The 17194-nt window shown below is 38.0% G+C and overlaps 1 long non-coding RNA gene across 1 annotated transcript; it reads left to right on the top strand.

Moving 5' to 3' along the window:
• The first annotated feature begins 2609 nt into the window (after positions 1 to 2609).
• LOC118352260 (uncharacterized) lies at positions 2610 to 14037 on the top strand. The gene is made up of 3 exons (XR_004809117.2): positions 2610 to 3010; positions 13695 to 13809; positions 13937 to 14037. It is a non-coding gene; the product is annotated as an uncharacterized LOC118352260 (long non-coding RNA).
• The last annotated feature ends 3157 nt before the right edge of the window (positions 14038 to 17194 follow it).

Below are 17194 nucleotides of genomic sequence, written 5' to 3' on the forward strand. Positions count from 1 at the left end.
GCGTCTGCCTTTGGCTCAGGTGGTGGGATCCTGGGATCCTGGGATTCTGGGATTGAGTCCTGCGTCAGGGTCCCCATGGGGAGCTTGCTTCTCCCTCTGCCTATGTCTCTCTGCGTCTCTCATGAATAAACAAATAAAATCTTAAAGAAAAAATTCAGCAGTGCCAGTGCCCATTGTGCCTTTGTTGTTGACCTTGTACTAGTACCGTTGCTTACTTATTTGTCTGCTCCTTGTTTCCAAGCCTGGTTATGTAAGGCAAGACCAAGACCACATCCTAACCATTGCATTCTGGGTAAATTGGTTATATAATCACGTTGACCTGCCACATTGGCATCTTTAATCATTTTAAAAGTAGTTCTGACTTGACCATATTCTTGTTTAACTATCTTAAGCAAATTAATTAGCTTTGTGGGGCCCCTGATGCCATTAATTCATGGTCTATAAAACCTCAGACCTAATTGAACTTTTTAATGTTGTATCTTTACTACCTGATATAAGTGTCTTTTAAATTATAAGAATTGCTAGAGTTAATACCTTATTAAATAGCTACATATATATGGAAGTATGAAACATTTCCAAGATTGCCAAGTAATCAAAACTCAGATTTTAAAACAAAGATGACTTTATTTCTCTTTTATGATAACATAAAAATATCAAGAAGTATGACTGTGTTGCAAGAATAGTAGAAGGGTCTCCTATTTCCAGTTTGCCAAGAGTGTGCGGTCATGGGGCAGCAACTGGTATCTGAAAGTTAATCAGTAAATGTTCATTAACTGAAATACATAAATAAAGATATATGACCTTGAAAACCACAAAATCACAAATACTGCTTCATATGCATTAGGATGGCTGTAATCAAAGAGATAATCACAAGTGTTGGTGAAGATGTTGAAAAACTGGAACCCTCAAACACAGCTGGTAGAGATGTAAAATAGTGCAGTCGCTTTGGAAAACAGTCTGGCAATGTTCAGCAATTCCATTCCTACATATATATCCGAGAGAAGTAAAAACATGTGTTATCATAAAAACATCTTACATGAAAAATCATAGCAACATCATCCATAATAGCCAAAAGTTGAAACAACCCATCAGCTGACGAATAGATGACTAAAATGTGATACATTCATATAACTGAATATCATTTGGAGATAAAAAGGAATGAAGCATTGGTACATGCTAAACAGAGGAATTTTAAAAATATGTTAAGTGAGAGCAGTTGGTCACAGAAGACTACATGTTATCTGATTCCCTGTTTATGAAATGTCTAAGAATCAGCAAACTTTTAGAGCTAGAAAAGAGATCGGTAGATCCAGATGGTTGTTGGGGGAAGAAAGCGGAGAGATAGACTGATTGTGTAGACTTTCTTTCTGACCTGACAAAAATGTTCCCAAATTAGATCATGGTGGTGGTTCCACAAGTCTGTAAATATAAACCCCATTTAATTGTACATCTTATTTAGGTGAAATATATAGTATGTGAACCATAGCACATAAAGCAACACAACAAAGCTGGCCCCCTCCCAATTCTTTTAAACTAAATTACAAAAAAAAAAAAAAAGAAAAATATTAGATAGTACTTGGAAGTCAAATCAAGGGGCCGTATTGAATGTCAATATGAATAACAAATGTGATAAACTGAAATATATTACATATGTTAGGACCCCATGGATTCATAATGATACTTTACAACTCATTGACTTGCTTTAGAGAATATTAGGGAGCCCATTTATTATTCTAAACATAGGGACATGAAACATCAGGCATCTAACCTGCCTTTTCTGTTGAAACAACATCTCCCAGAGTAACCCAATTTACTTATCAAGAAATGCTTCTTTTTGTAGACACATCCATCTAATAAAGGAAAGGGCAACTAGAATTTCAATATTGGCATTTTACATGTCCTTAATGAAGTCATGAGAATAGGCAATAGGTCATCAGTCATCACTAATATATTAAAAAGAGATACCACTATTAATTGGGTACTTCCCAATGAGAATATTAAATAGCACCTTTACATTTTTGTTGCCAAAAGAAATCGAACCTCTGAACAGAGGAGTATGTTCACTGACATAATGGAGAAGCAAACTATAAAATCCTTGGATAAATAATCCAGTTTCTTCAAGACATTAATTCCAAGAGGGAATAAAAAGAGGAGAAATTCTCGATTTAAAGAGAATTAAGGAACTTATCAAAATATACTGTGTGGGCCTTGTTTGGATTTTGATTAGGAAAAACCAACTGTAAATATATATATTTGACTACCAGAAAAATTTCAACACTGACAGGATATTTTATGGTATTAATATTGATGTGATAATGATATTATGGCTATGTCTTTAATAAGAGTCCTTATCTTTCAGAGATACATACTATGGTATTTATGGATAAAATTATGTATGGGATTTGCTTTAAAATAAGCTAATAGCAGGGTAAATTCAGTAGGAGTGTATCTAATATAAGAATGATCGTAATTTGATCATTGTTGTAGGTGGTGATAGATACATAGGGGTTCATTACACTGTTCTCTCTGAATGCATTTGAAATCTTTTATGATAAAAGTTAACAATACATGCACTTGAAATATTCATGCAGGTGTACATACAAGCAAAAGATGTGCATTAAACGCATTAGAAAAATTGCCTATTGGAACTGGTGAAGAATTGAAGCAATGCATATGAATGCAGGGAAGGAATGAAACAAGGAAGGGATTTGAAAGAACCAATAATAATTGTGTGATGTGGAATGAGGAATGGGATTGATCTCACCCACTTTACCTGAGGTCCAAAATGGGAACTGGAGCAAGAAAATCCAAAGTTGCTTCTATATTAATGTCGGTCTTACATGCATGCAAATATGTTTTCTTCACTTGGAAAGAAAGTTGAGAAGGACCACCAGGAACGAAGTATTCATCAGTGGGTTACCGAGTATGCATCTATGCCCAGGAAAATAAAAGTAACAGCAGCAACGAACACAGAATGTATGCTCTAACCATCAGATCCGACTGCTTCGTGGTAAGTAAGCCTTGTTAAAACAATTGCAGTTACATTAATCAATATATTGTAGGCTCTAATAAATTGTTTTGTAGATTATCAGAGAGATTCACTTAGGCTGTAAGGGTTTTTCTAATAATAATAAGAACCATTGAGCATGAGCTACATCTTCTTCTAAGATAATTCATTGTGGAAGACCACATTAAACACAGAGTCCTGCCAGTCGTCTATGTTAATTCCAATTTTGCATGTGGAGAGGTCACTAAATGTTACCTTCTGGAACTCATCTTATCATTATGAAGGTATTTTGTAGTCACGCAAAATATCTCAGCCAAGATGGTAATGGAAGTTCATTTTAAGCCTACCGTTTGGTCAAGAGCCAAGTGAATTAGGGAGCTCTCCAAGATGTTCCGCAAAGTACTTCTCTGAAATCATCATAATTTATGTTTTCTTTCCATCAACATTCCACATACCCAGGTAGCATCCGGAATTGTAAACTTAGCTCTGGATAAAAGAATACAGTCTATGGCTACTTTTTCTGTGGTCTCCTGGTGTAATTTTCAAAATAAAACTTATTGACTGTCACTTAAAAAAAAAAAAAAAGTCAGTTTGGCTTTCCTTGGGCTAGCACAGTGCTGGAGGTTTTCCTTTCTTTTTTGTTTGTAATAACATTTATAAAGGTGTTGAAGGGCGGAAACGGCGGGCAGAAAACTGGTTATGGAGAAAAGGCAATTGTAATAAGGTCAATCGAGATAAGAGAATTTCATTGGCTTATATAAACAATCATTAAAAAATCAGTCTGGTTTCAGCACAGCAGGAGTTTGCTATCCAGGTAATGTCCTCAAGAATCCACATCAGAGTCTATCATTCTGCTCTACTTCCCTGAGAGTTTGCTTCAATATCTCATGGATTCTTCTCCCTCATGATGGGAAAGACGGCCCCTGTGTCTAGGCTTTTGCTGCTCAAAGTCCCAGGAGAACCTGGCCCCTGCCCCTGCCCCCACCATCCATCTGTGGCCTTAGTTTACCAGATCCAACAGTGCTTTGTTGGAGGTTGGTTTTGATACATATTTTAACTATTATACATGTGACAAGAAAAAAGGAAACCACTCAAGGGTAAATATTAACATTATTTTTTCTCCCTTCTCCTCCCAGGAAGCCCGTTTTTTGACATGGGTTTGGCACCTTTGTGAGGCTGACAAATATGAGGCAAGGCATACAGGCAGCCTTGGTGAAGAGAGAGAGAGGATAGTGGGTCTCTTTCTAGGAGAAAAAAAAAATGATAAGGCTACTTTCTGGAAAAGAGAGTGCATTCTGAATCTATAATTTGACTTACATTCTATCCTTTTTATAAGTTCACTGCTCCCATTCCTGAGGACTGTGCTCACAACATCTAATCACAGGCTGAAGGCCCCGCCTCCATATCCTCGCAGGGTAGAAGGAGTTTCGACAGGAATTTTGAGAGGAACACAAACATTCAGCCCATAAGGCTGTACTTTTTTAATTCATTATTTTTTCTACATGTAAACAGTCCGATGTATGGTTATGGCAGAAGTCAGCAAAATAGAACTGCTGAACCAAGTTGTCCTGCTGCTGATTTTTGAAGAACTAGGAGCTTTTCAAATGAATGGTCTTATAACTTATAAAAGGTTGGGGGGAAAAAACTATTTTTTAAAGATTTTACATATTTATTCATGAGAGAAAGAGAGAAAACGAGGCAGAGACATAGGCAGAGGGAGAGGCAGGCTCCCCTCGGGGAGCCGGATACTGTACTCGATCCCAGGACCCTGAGATCATGCCCTGAGCCGAAGGTAGACTCAACCACTGGGCCATCCAGGTGTCCCAAAAAACTATTTTTCAGACACAAAAATTATATGCAATTCAAATTTTACTGCCCATAAAGCTTTATTGGAACTCAGCACCACTGACTTATTCACATATTGCTTATGGCCACTTGCATGTTCTGAGAGTGAGTAGTAGTGATGGGAATGTGTGGCCCTCAAAGTCTCATATGTTTACTACCTGGTTATTTACAGAAAATTTGCTTTTCCCTGGTCATATACAAACCCAGAGGAGATGGTCAATGAGAAAAACATGCCTCAGCTGGGTCATCTGAGGACCTGAAGACGGGAGGAAAGTGAGGGGCACCTGGGTGGCTCAGTTTTGAGTGTCTGCCTTTGGTTCAGGTCGTGATCCTGGGATTAGTCCCGCATTGGGCTCCCCGTGGAGAGCCTGCTTCTCCCTCTGGCTATGTCTCTCCCTCTCTCTGTGTCTCTTATGAATAAATAAATAAAATCTTAAAAAACAAAAACAAAAACAAGGGATTTTAGGGTTTCTCTGTGTGTATGTATTTCTGTTTGAAAACTGTGATAATCTTTGGCCCGTGGACTATGAAGTCAGTAGCATCTGCCAACACTTGTGGGAAGGTAATACCGAAGATTTGAGACTGCCTTGAACGGTCGGCCTCCTTGAATAGTCAAATAGCTGACCTTCAAGTGTCCTTGTAGCCTTCCCATAGACCAGTGTTTTGAGCTTGGGCAGTGTACTCATGGAAGGAGTGACTAGGTTGACAACAATCATACGCTTTTTTCTATACAGCTTGGGATTGCAGGGGAAGAATTCTAAGGTTGGTGATCACCTGTCATCAATCAATCAATCAATCAATCTCTCACTATGTATAAATGTATTACATTATAGATATATATCTATATAGGTATGTATAGATATATATTATTATGTTATATAATACATATCTAGGTCTACAGAACATATAATAGATTATATAGTATTCCATTATATATTAATATATAATAATAAATATATTAACATAGATATATAATCTATAATACATATAATAGGTATGTCATATATAATACATATATAGTATAGTATGTAGACCTAGATGTCTATGATATAATATATATTATCAAATATAATAATAGATATTATTTATTATATATTATATAGACCTACATATCTATTATATAGATATAGATGATACAGATATCTAGGTATCTAGACAAGGGCCGTGGAATAAATAGAAAGGAGGAACAGCTCAAAGGAACTAACAGCCTGGTTGCAGCTTAGTATGGGAATGTGTAAATGGGAGGAATGGGAGATCTATCTAGAAAAGTAGAAAGTAAACAAATGTAAAAATATTAAAAACAGCAAAATGAGCAGTTGCCATTGAGCAAACAATGATAACTTTTCGGCATGGGACCTAATGAGCATCATGTTCTAGCAAGCATGTTCAGTGAATATGGTTTTGAAGCATTTGATTTGCCTTTTGCCTGTAGATGAAAATCAGTCCCTCTATTCAACATGAGCTCAGGAACTAGGATCAGGTGGGTTTAGAAACTGTAAGTCTTTACAGTCTGTTGACTGTATCTCTCCTAAAACCTAATATTATGGGTGAGTGGTGATGCAGTATTCCTGAGGTAATGCATTTGAAGGTATTTGAAGAACCATAAGGAACAATATAAATATAAGGATTATTACTATCATCATCATAGCCGTTATTATTGTTACTGTGTTGCAGCCTTCTGTGGAGGAGCTGGCATTCAGGTGTGCCCTCCCTCCTTTGTGAGCTTTGAACTTTTTTTGAGTTACGATTTGTATAGATTTGGCAACTCAGAACTTCCAGCCTGGAACTGATTAACTTTACTAATGTAATTGACCTCAAACTATGTTCACAGTTAAAGCAATGAAGTTCCTTGGAAAAAAAACAGTTGGCATTCTGACATGAGGGATGGGCATCGTTAAATGAACCTGGGGAATCCGGGAAAGAGAAAACATTCCTGTGGTTTTCCTTTTGGAACCGATTGTTCTCTCAGTGGGGGATGGAGGAAGAAGTCAGGTACCACCTTGGCCCGGGTAACCTCCAATCCCAACATCCAAACCCACCTTTTTAGCTCAACAGCCTGCTGATCTTGTCATTTTATCGGTTTAAGTAAAGCTTGAAAACTTTATTTTTTAAGTTTCTTTACCTTCCTCCATTTAAAATATAATAATCTTGGATATTTATTCTACATACCTTTGGAACCTCATCAGACAGGTATAATTTCTGCTTCCCTCTTCCAACATCATTTAGAAAACTCTACAGGAAAAGTAGTACATTCATGATGCATGTTTTTGCTTACTGTGCTCTTTCTTCCTCATATTTCAAGATTCCTTCTTTCATCATTTCCTTTCCTATTCAGTGTCTTCCTTTAGCTTCTCTTTCAGAGTAGAGATGTTGGTGGCAAATTCTATTACTTATCCCCCATCTGAGAATGTCTTGATTAACCCTTTGTTTCAGAAGGATCCTTTGGTTGGGAGAAGGATTCTGTGGGCTTGCTTATTTTCTTTTAGCTCTGGGAAAATATTGTGCCACTTCCTTCTGGCCTCCATAATTTTTCATGAGAAATCTACAACCAGTGGAATTGTTTCCATGTATATGTAAAGTGCCATTTCTCTTTCACTTCTTTTAATATTCTGTATGTATATATAATATATATAATATATATTATATATAATCTTTAATTTTCAGAAATTTGACTATGATGTCTTGTTTTGGATTTCTTTGAGTTTATCATGTTTGGAGTTAACTCAGCTATCTGCACTGTCAGTTTTGGTCTTCTCCCAAACTTGAACATTTTCCAGCCATCATTTCTTCAAACATTTCTTCATTCCCACCCTTAATGTCCTCTCTGTTTGAGGCTCAAATGGCATACATGGTGGGATGTTTTATTTGATGCCACAGATCCCCAAGCCTTCCCCTCCCCCAGTCTACTCTTTCTGTTGGGCAGATGGGGTAATTTCTGTGGTTCTTTCTTTAGGTTTGGTGATTTTTCTCCCTTCCTTCTCCATCATGATGTTGAGTCTAGTCACTGAATTTTAAAATGCTTTGGTTATTACATTTTTTCAATTCAAAAATTTCCATCTGATTCCTTTTCATATATTCTGTTTCTTTGCTGAAACTTTCGGTTTCATTTTATGTATTTTTATTTATTTATTTCTTAAGTAGGCTCGATGTCCAACATGGGGCTTGAACTCATGAGCCTGAAATTAAGACTCAGTAGAGCTCCGAGACTTTCTTTTTTATAAAAATTTTCTAATGTGTTAGTAATTGCTCATTCAGGTAACTTTATGGCATTGTGATGGCTGCCTTCAGTATCTTTGTGCCATAATTCTACCACACTATTATCTTGGTGTTGGTATTTACTGGTTGCCATTTTTAATTGAGTTTTTCATTCAGTTTCCCTGCCAGCATTACACCAGTGATCAACCCCTACTTATTTTTCAGGTTTGGGACATCATTTACTGTAGGAAACTTTTCCTAACATCCACGCACAAAGTTTGGGTTAAATGCCCACTCTGAGCTTTCAACCTGCTTTCTCCTCCTTCAAAACACTTACCAGACTATGTTGCATTTTATACTGATTTGTTTGTATCCCTCACTTGACTGAGCTATATGATCTCCAGTAAGGTATCCTGTGTCCAGAACTATGCCTGAAAATTGTTTGGTGCTCCACAAAGGCTTGTTGAGGAACCCTTATTTTGCTTTGTTTTATTTTTATATCAGACACATTACATATGAACTCAGGAGTGAATAAATGGGCTTTCAAAGAAAGGCTAGGCTTGGTGGAAGGCAAAGGGTAAGAGACCACAAATATATAGGAATTTTTCTATAATTATAGAAATTTTCCCCATCACAATATGAATATATGGGTGTCTTGGAGTTAAGGGTATAGTGGTTGTGACAGTACCGACTCTGTCCTAGTAAAACCTTGCATGTCCTCCCCTCTTGCCCAAAGATCCCACTCCTGTGTCTTACATACAAGACACTCTATAAATGCTGTTTTAATTAAATTTGATTTGTTTGAATTGTATATCTACCCAAGTATATGCTTTGATATGCCCTTTGCAAATTTAGCCTGAGTCACTGACAATAAAGGTGACTTAGCCACTGGGCTCAGATAGAATGTGTTTTAGGTTAGAAGAGGGTAAAATGTAGTTGGCCTTTGGTTGCTGCTGGAGACCTTCTCTTCTGAAAAACCAGCAACCAAACTGGGAACCGTCGTTAGAGCCACAGGTAGGGTGAAGCAGGTGAGGCGCTCACTCTGGAGCACAAAATGGGAGGGGCACCAAATACTCTGTGATCAAGATAAGTCATCTTCAATGCAATTGTTTCTAAAATCAAAACTCATAAAAAAATTCATAATGAGCAAACTATTAATATTTTAAATAGAGACAAATTGTTGCTGATCCACAAACCTGCCTTCCTAGCATTTTGAATCAGCCTGCAGTTGATTCCTGGGCCCGTGTGGCCATTATCTCTCCTGCCTCCCCACCCTGGGTGGGTTATGAGAGCTGACAATAGCGCGTGAGTAGTAGGCAATACAGGGCTTTATATAGATCTATGCTTTTTTTTTTAAATTCAAGTAAAATTAACATAGAATGTTATATTAGTTTCAGGATTCAACAATTCTAAAAATTACTCAGTGCTCATCACGGAAAGTGTCCTCTTATTACCCTTCACCTATTTCACCCATCCCTTTATTGTAGAGTTTTTATTAACCTATTTTCACTTGGTTAGAAGTATGAAAAGACATTTTGTAAGTGCACGTAGAGATGCATATTCTCTTTCGATTCCAAAATCGTTCAGTAGGTTGCTGTCCTTGGAGATATCCATTAGATATTATAAGAAGCAAAAGGATGGCAGGTTTGCTTGAACCTCACATCTTTAGGATCTAGTCCAAGGACAAGATCCAAGCTAGGAGTGAGAGGGCACAAGGAATCCACCTGCATGGCCAACTTCATTTACTGAAAGAGCTGTAAAGTCAAGCAAAGTTGACTGCCTAAAGCAGCCAATTTTCCTAAAAGCAAGAAGAGTGGGAAGAAGAATTTTCTTCTGCACATGGCTGTCCATCCACACACATCCATGACTACCCATACTCAGTGATTCACTGGATGGGGGGAAGAAGTGGTCGTTTACATTTTAAAAGGTGCTATTATTTAGAATTCTTCTAAATTCTGTATTTAAGATGTAAATAATATCTTTGAAGCCTCTGTGTTCACCAGTCACTTCTCCCTCTGTCCCCCACTGTATCAAGAACTAACCATTGTCTTGGATTTGTATTTCCTATTAGATTTCTGCTAATGATAAGTAAGCTTCCTCAGCAACATAGGAGATAAGTTTGCATATTTAAATAAGTATATATACTTTTATATATACACATGGCATCATTTTTATGTTTTATTCAGCAGCTTGCATTTTTTTTTTCATTTGGCATTATAAAAGGTTTACTGTCAATACATGTAGCTTAGGCTGATTTATTTTTAACTTCTGTATAATATTCTATTATGTGATACCACTAAATTCTTTACCCATTCGCTCATTAACAGGCTTTTCATTTCTGTTCGTCTTTCCCACTCCGTAAATGTTGCTTTCTTAGATGTTCTTGAATGTGTCTCCTTATCTGAGTTAACAAAGGACAAATGCTAAGTTGTGAATATTCACAGTATTGGCTTTACTAGTTATTGCTAAATTGACCTCCAAAGTAGTTGTTCCAATTTGCATTCCCACCAGCATCTGTGCCTATAAATGATATTCAGACTTTTTAAAGATTTTTGCCCATGCGTTGGATATAAAATAACATCTCATTTCAGTTTTACTTTACTTTTCTCTGGTTACGGTCACTGAGCTTAAGACACCTTTTATATATTCAGTATTCTTTTATATTTTCTTTTCTGTGAATTTCATATATATACATATATGGTATCATATATATTAGATGTATATGTATATGTGTATATATACATAAAATCAATTTTTCTATTTGATCATTTTTATTTTTCTTACTTGAGTAAGGAAGTCTATTCTGGATAGTAATTTGCTAATCATTTGTTATGCCATGCAAATATATTCTAATCTATTTTCTGTCTCTAGACATTTAAAATATCTTTTGATGAACAATGATATTCTTAGTGTAGTCAAATAATCAACATTTATTATGATTTCTGTTTTATTACATTTTTTGTTAAAAATCATTCTCTGTCCCCAAATTATAAATACTATTTCAAATATTTCCTTCTAAAATATTTAAAGATATGTTTTTCTTTTCTTTTTTTTAAGATTTTATTTATTTTATCATGAGAGACACAGAGAGAGAGGCAGAAGGAGAAGCAGGCTTCCCAGGGGGAGCCTGATGCGGGACCCAATCCCAGGACCCCGGGATCACAACCTGAGCCAGAGGCAGACACTCAACCACTGAAGCCTCCCAGACACCCCTAAAGATACATTTTTCATACTTTGGTCTTCAGTTGCTGTGTGTGTGTATGTCTGTGTGTGTGTGTATAAGTATTTATTTTTTAAATGAAACCTAATGGTCTGTTTACCAGTTGCTGCAATTACAATTCCATCCCAGGTATTCACTTCCAAATACACTGTTCTGAGCTCCATTTTCTCTTCCACTAGCATTTTAGTTCTTCCCGAGCCAGTTGTGTGCACTCTTCATTCCTGTGCCTAGACATGTGTTTAGGAAAATCATCATTTCACCTTCTTGGTCTTCTTCTAGATTGTCTAGGTTATTCTGGTAATTTGTTCTTTCCCATAAATCCTATAGCCAGTTTGCCAAATCACAACAAAACCCCTGTTGGGATTTACATTGAAATCACATTACATTAAAATTCATTTGGAAACATTTCCCATCTTTGTGTTATGAAGCCTTTATAATGTAAAGACTCTGAATGAGTCTTTCCATCTACATACAGGGCATATCTCCATTTATTTGGGCCTTCTACCAAACTTGTCAACAATTCCTTTTTTTAAAATTTTTTTAAAGATTGTATTTATTTCTTTATTCATGAGAGACAGAGAGAGAGAGAGGCAGAGACACAGGCAGAGGGAGAAGCAGGCGCCACGCAGGGAGCATGACGTGGGACTCAATCCCGGGTCCCCAGGATCATGCCCTGTGCTGAAGGCGACGCTAAACCACTGAGCCACGGGGGCTGCCCAAACAATTTCTTATATTACCTAAAAACCTTGCACTCTTGTTATAATTTTTCTTGGCTGCTCATAATTTTGTTGCTGTTTTAACTGTTGCTTTTAAATTTTTAAATTTTCATTGTTGCGGGTGTCTAGGATTTTTTTTTAAATAGAGATCTCATTCACAGCAACCTTGCCGAACTCAAATGTCTTTATATGTTAAAAAAAATACATTGATGATCCCTGCCCTTTCCTTGGCATTTCCTGGGCTCTATTCATAGCAAAATGGTAGAAAGCATTGGCTTCGGGAGAAGAATGGGACAGTGCACGAGGGGCCAGAAATTCTCATTTTGAAATGTGATTGCAGTATGATGCCTGGAGGCAATCATATAATCTCTCTCAATTTTACGGATTTTTTTTTAGTTATCCTTCTGTACCTCAGAGATATTAAATAGTATCTCATTTATTGCACAAGCAGGAAAATACGCTCATGAGTGTAAAAGTCTTGGCACGTAGTAAGTACTTCGTAAATGTTAACTACTATTGTTATTATTATGTTATTGGTTCCTATTTGCAGCAGATGTCTCCACCAATTTGGGAGTACAAATATTTGTGCAGTTTCTTAAATTTGGGGGAAATTAAGTGCCAGCTGAATCTATAACAGGGTTTCTCAGCTTTGGTTGTAAGAACCTGGGCCGGATAATTCTTTATGGGGGACTGGTCCTGTATGTTGTAGAATGTTTAGTAGCATCCTCAGCCGGTTTTCATTAGATGCCAGGAGCACTCCTGCCCCTGCTTCCTCAGTTCTGATGGTGACAACCAAAAATATCTCCAGACATTGCCAGATGTCCGTTGGCAGGGAGGGACGCAATGTGCACCTTAGTTGGTAACCACTGGTCCATGTAAATCTCCAGTCTTTCTGTGACTGCCTGTTTCTTTCTCTCTCACCCAAGTTACACGTAATAAATTTCCCTGTAATTCTCTCTGACCTTCTCCATCCCATCTCGTCTCTGCAAGTGCTTCCCTATCTTGAAGGTCGCTAGGTCAGTAACCCCCAGAGCAGAAATCCAGAAACTGCAAAGATCTGGCCCCTAAAAGATTGTGTGTCTCTTATGTTTAAATTCACATGAGCTCTGCAGCCCCTGTGGAAATATCTGCCTCCCTTCCCAGAGCTAGCTGGTGGGTGGTCTGCTTGCATTTGTGGCACCCCATGCCACCCCCTCCTGTGTTTCAATCAGCAGCCTGCTGGGCTTTGTAAAAGTAGCAGCCTTTGGTAGAGAACCTGATCTTTCAAATTATGAAGCCGAGGATCTTTAAAACAAAACAAAACAAAACAAAAAAAAAAACCCACAAAACTTGAACATAGCAAATCAGATTGTACTTTGAGATGAATAATGAGGAGTCCAAGGAAAGGGTTTCAGGATCCTGAAAGGAGCAATTAAAAATAATGAGGATTGAGAAGAAAGCATTATTCTCAAAGAGGAAACATAAGGGTGAGTCAGCATACTTGAGTGTGTGCTTGGGGTGTGCTTAGCCACTTTCAACAGCAAGAACACTGGGGGCTCTACCTTGATGGAATGTCTGTGCAATAAAGAGGCATGGCGGTTAACAGGGCTCTTTGCTGGTTTGGGTTCTTACTGGGTTTGCTTACTGGCAAGTAATAATTGAATAATAATTGATGAGTGTTTAGCTCTTAAAGTGAGTGACCAATTGCCCCACATCTTCTCCACCTCTGCAGGTCCCGCAGGCAGATCTGGTGCTCACCTGCCCTTCTTGCTGAATTAACTTCCCAAGCCTCTTAGCAATAACCCCTGCTGCCCTTGGGAAAGTTCACAGTAATTGGCAAGGCTCAGGTAAGAAGGACAAGACCTCTTCCCAGTGACACTTCTGCTCTGGCACCACATTTTCTGGTTTGTCACTCTTTGTCCCTAATTCCCATTCCTCTATCATTTACCTCTATCCCAACCTTCTTCTTGCCAGATTCTGAGACAATGGGTACCCCTTCTAACTGAAAATGCCTTGGAGGTTGGCACCCTCTGGCCACTGCTGTTCTGGTGATGCTCTAGAATAATCCATTCTAAGTAAGCTATTTACATTTTTCTGGCTACCCGCCCCCTTCCCTGATGCGTGCTGCTGCATGACTTTTCCTTCCCACATCATCCAGAATATTGGGACATGAGCTTCCACTGAGATGAACTGTCAGAGAAATGGCACTAGCCAGGTTAAAGAGGGAGGGAAGACTTTCCTCAAAATCAGACAACTGCCTGATTTTTAAAACCTTTGTTAACCTCAAGGTCATGAAGATGACCTCCTCCATTTTATCTGCAGCACTATTTATAATAGGAAATCATTAAAACCTACTAACTCTCCAGCTGTAAAGAATTGGCTTAAAAATGCATACTTGGGGATCCCTGGGTGGCGCAGCAGTTTGGCGCCTGCCTTTGGCCCAGGGCGCGATCCTGGAGACCCGGGATCGAATCCCACGTCGGGCTCCCGGCGCATGGAGCCTGCTTCTCCCTCTGCCTGTGTCTCTGCCTCTCTCTCTCTCTCTGTGACTATCATAAAGAAATAAAAATTAAAAAAAAAAAATGCATACTTGTGGCATGTACTATAATAGGTAACCATTAAAAAGCTCATAGAATAAGATGTGATGACATGAGAACTGTTCATACTATTTTACTCAGTTGAGAAAAGCAGGTTATGAAATCTGTCGTTAAAATATAATACTTTTCTGACAATGCATGCAGAACAAAGACTGAGAGAACACGCAGTTTTTAAAGTAATTATCTTTGAGGAGTGATATTATGGATTATTATTTTCTTTTTGCTGATTTTTATTTTGCAATATTTATACAAGCATATGTTCTTATTATAATAAAAACAAGAGAAAATCTGTTAAAATGAAGAGATAGAAACACTAATTAGAAAATAAATATCTCATTTCTTGGATTGTTAACGATAAAAAGATGATGTAAATATTAGCTTATTAATACTGTCTAATACATCCAGCGTCCTATGTCTGTAGATGTTCATAGACACAAGAGGAGCTTGCAGGATGGTGGAAACTTGATATTTTACTTATGAAAGTCAAAGTTTAAAAATGTTTATGGGTTCTAGTCAGCAATAATTGTTGCCTGCTGATGCCTGAATTTTCACCAACTGGTTACAGACTGACTTGTAATTGCATATTTAATTAGCCTATCAATTTATTCTCATTAGTGAGCCTGTGGTATAATAAATAATTCAAAAGTTTTTTTTATCAACTCAGTCACACTCACTCTTCACCTTGGAACTTGGAAACTCGAAGATCCAGTGGGTCTATGGCTATGTTGAGTCTCTCTCCTTTGGAAAACCACGGGGAATGCTGTAACTGACTAGATCATTCTCACTTGGGTGACGAATGGGTTATTTTTCATGCCATTCACAAATTACGAAAAGAAAAAAGTCTTTGTAAATCTATTGACTAAGAATCTTGTCACTTCCAAAATATCATCCTCAATTTTAACTTTATTTGAATCCCTCAAGAGATGGCCTTGCTTTAAGTTAGATTTTTTGGTTTTCATTTCCTGAGTCTTTAGTTTCTTTTAGAAATCGACTCAAAAAGAATAAAACCGTCAACCCTGAGCCTACCTCAAATAGGATGACTGAGAGAATGCTACGACAACAACACTGCCAACTTGCTAGTATTCTTGCATTTGCTCAACAAATCTTAACCATGCCAGATACTTTTAACTCTGTGGGAGTGTGATGGTTAATTCTGTTTGTCAATTTAGCTAGCCTAAGAGATGCTCAGACAGCTGGCAAAATGTTGTTTCTGGGTGTATCTGTGAGGATGTTTCTGAAAGAGACATATTTGATTTGGTAGGGGAGTAAAGAGATCAACCTCACCAACATGGATGCCTCATCCAATCTTTGGGGGGCCCAAATGGAGGAAAAAGACAGAGGAAGAGCAAATTCTTTCCCCTTGAGTTGACATGTGCCTCTTCTCCTGTCCTTGGACATAAGAGCTCCTGGTTCTAGGGCCTTTGTGTCCTGGGATGTATGCCATTGGCCCCCCCCTGGTTTTCAGGCCTTTGGGCTCAGACTGTCATACAGATGGCAAAATTTGGGACTTCTCTGCCTCCATAACCAGGAGTCAATTCCTATAATAAATATTTTTTATATCTTTTTCTGTATTTATATATCTATAAATCTCTATCTATCCATCCATCTATCTATCCATCCATCCATCCATCCATCCTTTTGATTCTGTTTTCTGGAGAACTCTGAGTAATGCAAGGGTTAGAATAGTAAATAAGATAAATGGAATCCCTGCTTTCAAGAAACATACATTCTACTTAGGCAGATAGCAAACAAACTAAAAATAATTTCAGATAAAGATAAAGGCTCTGAAAAAATAAAGCAAAAGAGTGTGATGTGAGAAGGAGTATAAGATAACTAAGCAGTGGTTCTCAAAAATTTGACACCCTCCCACTTTGCCAGGAATAGTGGAGAAAGGAATCTCAGTCCCCACTCTCAACAATTATGCTGAATGTCCTTGTGCAGGGCACAATCAACATATGTGGTCTGAGCTACATGAAATAAATGAGTAACATTTTTTAGAAGATTTATTTATTTATTTGGGAGAGAGAAAGAGAGAGAGAGAGAGAGAGCACATGAGTGTCCAGTGCACATGAGTGGGGTAGGGGGAGAAAGAATCCAGGCAGACACGCAAAGCCAGACTTGGGGCTCGACTCAGGGCTTGATCCAGGACCCTGAGATCATGACCTGAACCCAAAACAAAAGTCAGACGCTCAACTGACTGCACCACCCAGGTGCCCCAGCAATGAGTAACTTTTATCTGTACTTCCTGTACCAGGCAGGGTTCTGCAGTCATGCCCAGTTTCATGGGTGTGTTACCTGTGCAGTTGCACAGGACCTGCATTGAGAAGGGAGCATGCCTAGTTTAATGCTGTGCTCTTGACATCTTGATGTGCCTAAGAATTTTATCTTGGAACTTGGTTTTCCCTAAGGGAAGTAGGACCATGGAACCTGCTTGAGCAGAGAGATGATACATGCAATATGACTGCCCAGTGTTCTTTGCCATCCCATTTGTAAATAACATTTGCAGTGCCCGATGAGCAGAGAATTCTGATGGACACACAATGTGTGGAGGCTCAGCAAAAAGCAAGTACATGATAAATATGTACATTGCATTATGACTTATTAGGTAGGAACACCAACAACCCAAGAGGATACA

The sequence above is a fragment of the Canis lupus genome, chromosome 24 (genome assembly GCF_003254725.2).
Source record: "Canis lupus dingo isolate Sandy chromosome 24, ASM325472v2, whole genome shotgun sequence".
NCBI lineage: Eukaryota > Metazoa > Chordata > Mammalia > Carnivora > Canidae > Canis > Canis lupus.